The sequence below is a fragment of the Enhydra lutris genome, unplaced genomic scaffold (assembly GCF_002288905.1).
Source record: "Enhydra lutris kenyoni isolate GAN:26980312 unplaced genomic scaffold, ASM228890v2 scaffoldscaffold321, whole genome shotgun sequence".
Taxonomy (NCBI): Eukaryota; Metazoa; Chordata; class Mammalia; order Carnivora; family Mustelidae; genus Enhydra; species Enhydra lutris.
The window spans coordinates 10,020-19,131 of record NW_019154405.1 but is presented as its reverse complement, the minus strand read 5'-3'; the positions used below and the strand labels follow the sequence as shown (position 1 = coordinate 19,131).

Below are 9,112 nucleotides of genomic sequence, written 5' to 3'. Positions count from 1 at the left end.
AAGCCAAATATTCCAAACAGTGAAAAAAAGGGTTGTAAGTTGGGAAGCAAGGAGAGATGCCGGAGGAAAACTTCCGGTTTAATAGGAAGGAAAGAAAGAAAAGGGATAGGTGTTCACCTGTTGATTTTGTTACTCTTTTGAAGTTTTTTTAATGATGAAAAGTTCTGGTGACTTTTTATTCCCCTGCCGTAGTCCTGCACATACGCTCAATGAGTGAGGAGAGTGGAGAAATTGTAGAAAAGTGAAATCGTTTTGAACACTTAGGTAAGAGAATTGACTAAAGAACAATCATACGAGGTCGGCCAAGACAGGGAGCTTTGTTTCCTTCACTGGTGTGCCCCTAATGCTTCGAAGAATGCCTAGTGCACACTAAACACTGAAGGAACTAATAGATTGTTTTCAGGGATTGTTGAAGCTGACTAATACTATAGAACATTTATGGTGGCATCGACATAATTACTTGTGTTGATTTTATCTTAGATGAATCACCCCTTTATTAGAACACGGGCCTAAAAAAGACACAACTGCCTTTTGCCCGGCATGACAGATGAAAGGTGAATGAAAAGCTGTCAAAAGTAGAGCTCTTAGATGGAGAGGAGCAGGGAGATGGGGGAAATTTGAGGAGGAGACAAACAATGAGACACTGTGGACTCTGAGGAACTAACTAAGGGTTTTGGAGGGGAAGGCGGTGGGAGGTTGGGTGAGGCTGGTGGTGGGTATTGTGGAGGGCACGTATTGCATGGAGCACTGGGTGTGGTGCGTAAACACAGAATTTTGTAACACCGAAAAGAAATTTTAAAAATAAATAAAAATTGGGCGCCTAGGTAGCTCAGTGGGTTAAGCCGCTGCCTTCGGCTCAGGTCATGATCTCAGGGTCCTGGGATCGAGTCCCGCGTCGGGCTCTCTGCTCAGCAGGGAGCCTGCTTCCCTCTCTCTCTCCCTCTCTCTCTCTCTGCCTGCCTCTCTACTTGTGATCTCTCTCTGTCAAATAAATAAATAAATAAAATCTTTAAAAATAAATAAATAAATAAAGAAAGAAAGAAAGATTAAAAAAAAAAGTAGAGCTCTTTAGGTTTGGAATTGACGAACAATGAAGTTTTCCTTGGAGAGTGAGGAAATGAGACAAACCACTCTCAGATGGACAGGGAGATGTATAAAGTGTCTTGTAATTCCTGACTAAATTGAAGAATTGGCATACTGAGGGCATAAGCTGAAAGGAAGAAATTGGGTGGAATGTCAGACTGTCTGTTCAGATGGCAGAAGTGTTCCTGGTGATACGTTCTAGGATATGGCCATAACTAAACTGAAATGGAAGTAAAGGGCTCAAGGATGAGAAGGGGTGAACACTAAGAGACCAGATTATTGGATGGTCTATCCACATGCATGTTGGGGACTCTTCTTATCCCTAAGTCTCCTCAGAATCAGCGTTTCTTGCAACTCCAATCTTTAGTCATGGCATAACTCTAGACAAGAAGGCAGAAATGGGGCAGAGAGAAAGAGGTCTGGAGTAGAGATCTGTTTTATTTTTGATACCTAGCATTCATTCACCTTCTGGAACCAGTCCCTTTATTGACCTCTAGGGAACTAACCCCATTCTCAGTCTCAGTCTATGGGCAGGTAGAGTTGTCTTTCCCTAACACTCCCATTTTAAGAATGCATCTATAACTCTGGCTTGGCCAAAAGATGATTTTATTCTTTTGACAACAGTGATTGGTCAGGGATGGGCAAAACTGAGACGACAAGTGGAGCCAGTAAGGCACAGTGGGATTTTCTGCAGGGACTCCTGAGAGACACAACTGTTTTTAAGCTACACTTAAAACTTGGAAGATACACTTAAAGCTACAAAATAGTCAGACAGAAAGTCCTTCCAGAATGCCAAGAAATGGATAGAAAGTGAATCTTGAAGGCCTCATTTGAGGCCCAGCATGAACCCTTGTACCTTAGGCCAGCCTTATTCCCAGGCTTTTTCCGGTACCTAAGTCAACAGATTCTCCTTTTTAAGTCAGTGAAGTTGTATTTCCCATCTTTTACATCCAAATAATTCCTCACAGTATAAGGGGGCTCTCCATCCCTGGCTCCCACTTTCATGCTGGCCCACTAAATATATATTACCTTCTCTGTCCTTCAGGTTGCCCTTCTATGAGAGGGGATTAAGAAATCTGCATTGAGATTGCAGCCCAAGATGGCAGAGGAGTAAGAGACCTTAGTTTTGTCTGGTTGCAGGAATTCAGCTAGATAGCTACCAAATCATTCTGAACACCTGTGAAATCAAGGGGAGATCAAAGAAAAGAATACCTGCAACTCTACAAACAGAAAGTGACCATGTTCTGCCAGGTAGGAGGTGGAAAGGAGGGAATCCGAGGTGATATATGGGAAGATAATCCATGAGGGGTAGGGAGCCTCCGTTAGCTGGCTACAGGCAAGTGATAGAGTAGCAGAGCACAAAATCAGAACTTTCAGAAGTCAGCTCCAGTGAGAAACGTCCCTGCCTGAAAGACTCCTAGGTGCCGAAGCAGGCAGAATCCTAGGAGGGGCAATGTGGTCTCAGGATTCCTGGGATCATGGAAAGAACAGGGGTGCCTGAGTGTGACAGAGTTCCCAGGCATCAGAGACTTCAACTTAGGTATATGGAAAATATCCCAAAATGGGAGTATGTGCTCTAAGATCCCTAGTACTGCCTTTTCCAATAGTTGAGTGACCCATTCTCTCTGATGTTCAAGCTATGAGAATTAAATTTGAGATTATGAATGTGCTATATTAAATATATTAACAAGAACAGAAATTAAACCTTGCAACCTGTAGGGTTCCCTTCCTCTATAACGTTGGCTAGGTCTCCAGAAGCTGAAGGTTACTTCTACACAACTATGGTCTGGGAGCTAAGGCAAAAGAGAGACTGTGGTAGAGCCAGATGAGCCATATTACACCAGCTTCCCTCCCCTCCCCCCAGTTTGAATACTGGTAAGTCAGGTGGTTCTCAGGGTTTATTTTACTTAACCATTCAGGATAAACCCAAACTACTTTACCTCCCTATATCACCTTTCCTTCCTTCTTTGGATGCTGCAGTCTCTTTGATGGTTACTTACCAGGTGCCGCTTCATTTAGCCATTAAACAGTTTTGACCTTAATGACTTGGATATGAATGAGGACAAAGATCCACATGGCACCTTTGGCCATTTTTGCTTCAGCAAACTGAGTAAGGTGTCCAAGAAGAAACCCTTGCATTAGGAAGACGTCTGAGAAGATTCCAATCATCCCCACTTCCGGTGTTCACACCGTTGTGTAATTATGCCTCCCCTTAAGCATAGGCTGGACTTAGTGATTTGCCTCTGAGTGATAGAATAAAGGAAAGGTTATAGGATATCATTTCCATTACTAGTTTCCAAAAGATTGTAACTTCTATCTTGTTTGCAAACTCTCTCCTTGCTTTGATGAAGTAAGCTGCCATGCTGGAGAAGCCCACTTGATAAGGAGCCCCATCCAAGAGCCAGCAAGGTACTGAGGATTTCATTCTGACAGACTGAGGAACTGCACCCTGCCTGCAACTATGTGAATGAGTACGGGAGTTCGTCCTTCCCCAGTCAAGCCTCCAGGTGAGAATGTAGCCTCAGCTGACATCTTAAATGCAATCTTGAAGCAGAGAATCCAGGTAGGCCTCGCCCAAATTTTTGACCTACAAAAGCTATGAGATAATAAGTATATATATTTTTAACCCCCTAAATTTTGGAATATCCATTACACAGCAATAGATAATTAATGCACCCCTCAATTACTATAACCTTGGGATAAAATGTTGCATGTTTGGGAAGGCAGGCACCATTTAGGAGGACAACGTCCTTGGAGGTACACTGGAGGTACTGTCTTCATGCTCAAAGACTATCCCATATATTCATATGTTGAAATGGTATCACTCGGCCTGAGTAGCCTCCAGGAGGTGAGGCCTAGCTGACATAGTATCCTACCAGACAAATAGTTTGGGAGCAGATGAAAGACAGTTTTAATCAAGTTCTAGACTTTAAGGGTTTTTCTCACTATTTGTAAAGGCCTGAAGGTTTTCAGAGTAAGCATGTTATACTTTTTATGAAAAAAAGTAAATGTTTTAAATACAGGATATTGGAGCAGGATCAAATAAAGGACCCCAGGATAAAACTGAGAAGGCCACTGTCTGGCCTTTGTACAAGGGACTGGTGTACTTGTAGAAGCCAAAAGCATTAACTACTAAAAGTTGAACACACTGCTTCCTTTCCTTAAGCACAAGCCCCAGCCCCAGTCCCAGTGCAGCACACAGAGAACACCACTCTCTATTAGAAGAAAGGAGGATTAATATTCTTGGCTGTGCTGAAGGTTGTTCTCATCAGAGGATATATTGTCATGAAAATTGTGAAGCTTTCTCAACAAGGACTGAATGATTTCTTTAGAGAAATTTTTCTCCCTGGAAGTGCTGGAGAAGCATTTTCTGCCTGAGTAGAAGAGTCAAATCGCTAAACACAGTACTTTCATCAGGGTCACCCCTGGTGGCCCGAAGGACCTGGCATACTTGATGCACACAGGTGGGGCTTGGATGAGGCACAGACTCTCCAGAAGGCAGAGAAGAAGGGCATTGACTCTGGATTAATAGCTGATTCTCGAAGGCCTCAGCTTTCCGGGGCTGTCTGACCCTGTCTCTGTTCTGTCTGATACATGTAGGATGGTTCTTGTCAACACAGACAGCTTCTTGGCTGCAGGACTTGATACTTGCCCATTTCTCTTGTTGTGGGTCAGAAAGAGCCCGATATTTGGAGGGAGGGCTCTTGTCAGGCCCTACCTAGGCCTGTAGTTCCTCCTGCTGCTGGCTTAACTCTGAGGCCTCAGATACGTACATATGTTCCAGCTTCTCTTCTAGGACCTTCCCAATGGTAGTGAGTTTGTGAGCTTCAGGAGGCCGATCACTCCCAAAAGTAGCCACACCTTCAACTGGGTCTTGGTGCTGCGCTAAGGTGGACATGAACTTGGCTTTTTGCTGGGGACTTTCTTGATGCCCTGTGATTTTTTTCTTGGAATTGATCCACTGAGAAAATTGCCTCATCTTTTTTCTGAAGTAACTTTCAAGAGGAAACTGTTCATTCTGTGACAGAGTTGGGGAAGCACTCTCTAATTTTCTGTCCTCAGCATGGTGGCTCTCCTCTCTGCCTACAGATGTCCCTACTCCTTAGTCCTCACTTCTGCATTTTCTTGGTTTGGGATCCTGAGGTCTCACTTTCTTTGCACTTCTTCTTTTTGAGAAATTCATAGGCTGGCCCTTACAGAAGGCCAGTTTTGAGTCCCAGGATTCCTGCTGCTCCTCCGTGCTAATTCTGCTAATGTCTTCAGTTGGACATGCAGCACCTGGGATGCTTCCATGTCCCCGCTGCACACACTCTGGGACTGAGTCAGTGAAGCCTTGGAAGTCAAGGTATCTGAAGGAAGGGGCATGTCAGTGGGACATCCTTGAGCCTGGTTATGCTCCTCACTCTCCAGTTTAAACTTTTAACTCACTCAGGATCTGTCTTCTCAGGTCTGATAGTTTAGAATCTTAGGGAACCAATATTTTTGGTGAGGGGTGTTCCATCGTCAGGGCAGTTTCTACCTTACTCATGTTGACATTTATCATTTTGGAGCTTCCCAACTCACTGCTTGTCAAGGTGTCCCAAGATTGGGATTGAAGGGTACACAGCTCCTCAGTGTTGAATATATCCCTGGACAGGTTGGACATAGCAAAATGTTGTAAGTTCTTCTCCACCATCACTTTGCCCTGTTGCATTTCTACTCTGTTACTGGAATTCACATTCTCATGCGTTGGCTCATGTCTAGCCCCGGCTTGCCTTGTGGGCACCTCTGGGCCACAGGTGTTGTCTTATCCAGTCTCACTGGCTCACTTGAGCTCTGATGCTGTGTGTAAGGGGCTGAAAAGTCTGTCTTCCCTACTCAGCTATCTGGATGCACTCTGTAGTCTTATGGTCAGTGTCAGAGTGTGATGCCTTCAGGCCCCTATATCCTTCATTGCCCACAGATGACATAGTGGGGAGAGGATGATCCGCAATGGGGACTGACTTTGTTGTTCTCACCCTGTTTACCATAAAAGGTTTAGAGCTTCCTTCAAGGGGTTTAAAAAACTCAGCTTTGGAATCCACCCCAGAAATATACATGGCTGAGGAGGGAAAGTCAAGTTGGGGGAGAGGCCATGTTTTGGCTTCTCTCAACATATAGAATTTTATGGATTCAAGAACCCTGAGGGGTAAACCCCACCTCTCCCTCATGCAAAATCTAATAATATGGGCCTTTAGCACCTGTAGTGTACTGGGATCAAGAAAAGAATGCTCTAAAGTGATGCTCTGGCAGTAAACCCTACCCACCATTGTCTTTTTAGAATCTGTGTTTTCTGGAGCAGTCTGGGAACTCCCAGAGAAAGGCAGTGTATTGTCATCAGCCAGCCACGAATAACACACACCTATAGGAATCCTACCCGCAGTGATCTGCCAAAGCTTCTTGCTCATATGTAAACTAAGAATACTTTTCATTTGATTCTGGTCTGTGTTGTTCCTTGAGACATTCAATAATTCATTCCCCAAGTGATTCCTTGAATGACACACACAGTTCCTTGTTGTCTCCAAGGCAGCCCTCAGACCCTTCACTAGGTGCCATTCTGAGATCCTCTGTGGGCTGTCTTCTGGACTCTTCTCTAGGATATACCCAAGATTCTTCCTCATATCTTTCCTTAGCTGGAACGTTGTTTGGACCCTCTCATGGAAACTTCCGGGGAAACTCAATTCAGTCTTTGCTATATCCCTGTTCCTATGGCCCTGGAACTCAGAGACTTAAAAGCGAACATGTCTGCCTTTTTGCTGAGAGAGTTCTGATAATGTATGCTGAGGCTCCATCACTGCTAGGGAGTCTAGTTTTCTACAGTCATGGAGGCACCAGCGTGGGATTACCTTCCTTGGGCTATGTAACCAGTGTCTCCCAGGGTTCACAGATGATATGAAAATGGCCAGGAAGGATGGAGACTGGTACATAGGCATGGGATGACTGGCTAACCAACAAAAGGTTGGGAGCTTGAGGACAAATGGTTTTTTTAGGTTTCTGGAACACGGGGACTAAAGCCTACAAACTTTCCTGTTGCTTCTGCAACACATGACTTCCCAGATGTTGATTTTCAGTCAAGATAGGAGATTCTGATTCATTCTTGGATCTATGAAAAGACACTCCACAGTCCCTAATCTGGGATGAAGAAGGTGGTATGATCGGGAGGCAGGATTGAAAATGGGCGTGGGTGTTCACATTAGTGAAAGGTAGGGGCTGGGATGGGGACAGGGTTTGAGGCAAGGAATGGGGATGTACAAGGGGGAGAGGAAATGGTTGGGAATGAGGAAGTGGTGGAGGTGCTTGCATTTTGGTGGCACAAGTATTATGAGTTCCATTGAATAAGACAAAGTGAGATTCTAGTGGGGAAGTACTACTAGAAAACAGGAGAGTGGCTACTAAGGACTCACTGTGCAAAGAAGGAAGACCCCAGAAGAGCTGGCTATATTTCTGATGCAAGTTTTCTGCGAAAGCCTTGACATAGAGGAGCTGTTGATAAATAGAGAGCTGCTCTGGTTTGCCTTCAATATTCCAGGCAGTTTTGGGGGCTGTGGTGACTTGTATATCAAACGGATGCAACAAATTACCTAAAGATGTCCATTGGTATTCTGACCACATTTGTTTGGAAAATGGCCCCTCCTCTTTTACTTTCCTCTCTAAAATCTGGAAATCCATTCTCTTCTTAATTTATCTCTCCAAGAGAGTCTGAAAGTTAAGGCCAGGGAAAGAAATTCCACTGGCCTCCTTGTTCATAGTAGCAGTCTCTCCAGAGATAGGTTTCTGATTGGTGGAGGTAACCTTGCTCTTGCTGAACATCGGAGTGTGATAATGTGGGAAGGAAAGGAACATGTTCTTGGCATGGGCCTGTAATAGGAGAATTCTGAACCTGATGGGTTTGAACAGTCACTACCTCTGATTGTGGGGACATAAGTAGACAACCCACCAGGGTTATCTGGAGATGATTTCTCAGGAACAGGTTTCAATGAGATGGAAATCGATTTAGATTGAATCACAGTTAAAGGGCAGTCTGGCAGTAGTGAAACAGATGGAGTTGGTGGTACATGATGACAAGCAAATGCATCAGTGGGATTCCTCATCTGAGACAGATTTGGTAAGAGGTTGATAACCTGTGAAATGGTGGGGTCAAGAGCAGAGATGGTATTCAGAGGTAAAGTGGCCTCTGGTTGTCTGAGCATCATATGGTAGGAAAGAAGTCAAAGGAAGGGGTAGAGGTATGGAATGGTTCCCTGGGAATAAAGAATCCTGGGCTTTTGGCTCTAGTGACAGGGAGTGCCCAAGGATGAGTGTAAGAAATAGTCAGCTAAAAGGGTCATTGGGTTAGGTGAGAAGGTGGAGGGGATTGGGGGGAAGGCTCAGGCAAAGAGGCTGGTATTAGGTCTCCTGGAGCAACTGTAGTGAAGTCAGGAGACTAAGTGAATGATGAGTGAGTCACAGGAGCTGTAAAACCAAGGGGATCAGAGAAGGAGTAGCATCTTCCAGGGCCTCTGGGAACAGCAGCCAATTCGCCTCAGCAGTCGTGTTGTTACACACCCCACAGAAACGGTCTGGACATAATAGTTGATGAAAGTGGATGGTATCATGACGCCAGCCTAGGGGCTGTGGGAGACAGGAGGTATAAAACTCCAAGAAGGACCAGAACAAACATATGTGACCCTGGCTGGTCTGACAAAGGTAGCCCCCCACCTACCCCATCCCCAAGGTCATGTCAGTTTCCATCCCATGTCAATTCCATCCCATGTCAATTCCAGGCTTCCCTGAGGCCCTAGAAATACATAGACTCTGCTTAAAAGAGCGGTATAGGAAAGAAGGTAATGTTTACTCACCTGTACAGAAGAGAAAGCACCTTTCTTGCCTCCCCTACTTCTATTAAGTTCTCTACCCTGGGAAACCAGAGGTGATGAAGAAGAAGCAAGAGATCTTATAAGAGGCTGAATAGAGTGTCCTTTAAAGATATCCTTGGTAGGGACACCTAGGTGGCTCAGTGGGTTAAGCCTCT

At 44.7% G+C, this 9,112-nt stretch overlaps 1 pseudogene; it reads right to left on the bottom strand.

Annotated features, from left to right (window-relative positions):
- Positions 1–4,411: 4,411 nt before the first annotated feature.
- On the bottom strand, positions 4,412–8,294 carry LOC111140254 (annotated as a pseudogene).
- Positions 8,295–9,112: the final 818 nt, after the last annotated feature.